This window comes from Orycteropus afer, unplaced genomic scaffold (genome assembly GCF_000298275.1).
Source record: "Orycteropus afer afer isolate SDZICR_OR568_19922 unplaced genomic scaffold, OryAfe1.0 scaffold00148, whole genome shotgun sequence".
NCBI lineage: Eukaryota > Metazoa > Chordata > Mammalia > Tubulidentata > Orycteropodidae > Orycteropus > Orycteropus afer.
In genome coordinates, this window is record NW_006921735.1 from 893,101 (window position 1) to 893,758 (window position 658).

A 658-nucleotide genomic window follows, 5' to 3' on the forward strand; every position below is an offset into this window, starting at 1 on the left:
ATCCCATCATGGGAACAACCACACAGAACTGGGGTCCAGCCAAGTTGACACACAGCTCCAACTATCACACCCTGTAAACTTTCACCCAAATTAGAATTAAAAAGTATCTATTAATTGCTCCAACAATTACTTATTGAGAATAATTGAGTCCTGACTTCATGCTAAATTAGGTGGCAAAGGTATTCTGCCTTTAGAACAAGTAAAGCTACTAAACCTAGGTCAAGTGCCCTTTTATTTTTCTAACAAAAGGACTTTTTTATCTTTACTCTGCATTGTCAAAGCATTTAGATCTTTTTTCAACAACAGAGTGTCTGTATTCCATGTTCTTGCCAGAGAATTCTCTACAACTTCACACTGTCTACTGAATGTTCCTTTCTAAAGCTGAGGTTCAATATTTATGGAGAACAGCTTAAAGACCATATAGTCAATTTGTATTATTTCTCATCTCACCACAACCGTAGATACGTAAATCATGTTGCTTTGTTGTTGTTGTTGTTAAGTGCCTTCGAGTCACTTTAGTCCCTTTCTATTCCTGGTCACTGATTTTTCACACATGTTAAAGAAAAGCTATGTAAGTAAAATGGAATCAGTTTAATTTATAATGGTGAATAATATAAAATGAATAATCTCCTTTAAGTAAAACAACGATAAATTTACT

At 34.2% G+C, this 658-nt stretch overlaps 1 protein-coding gene across 1 annotated transcript in view; it reads right to left on the bottom strand.

Moving 5' to 3' along the window:
- Positions 1 to 658, bottom strand: part of LOC103201376 (dystrophin-like) — a 2,052,823-nt gene that overhangs the window by 590,711 nt on the left and 1,461,454 nt on the right. The gene's annotated exons all lie outside the window — the stretch shown is intronic.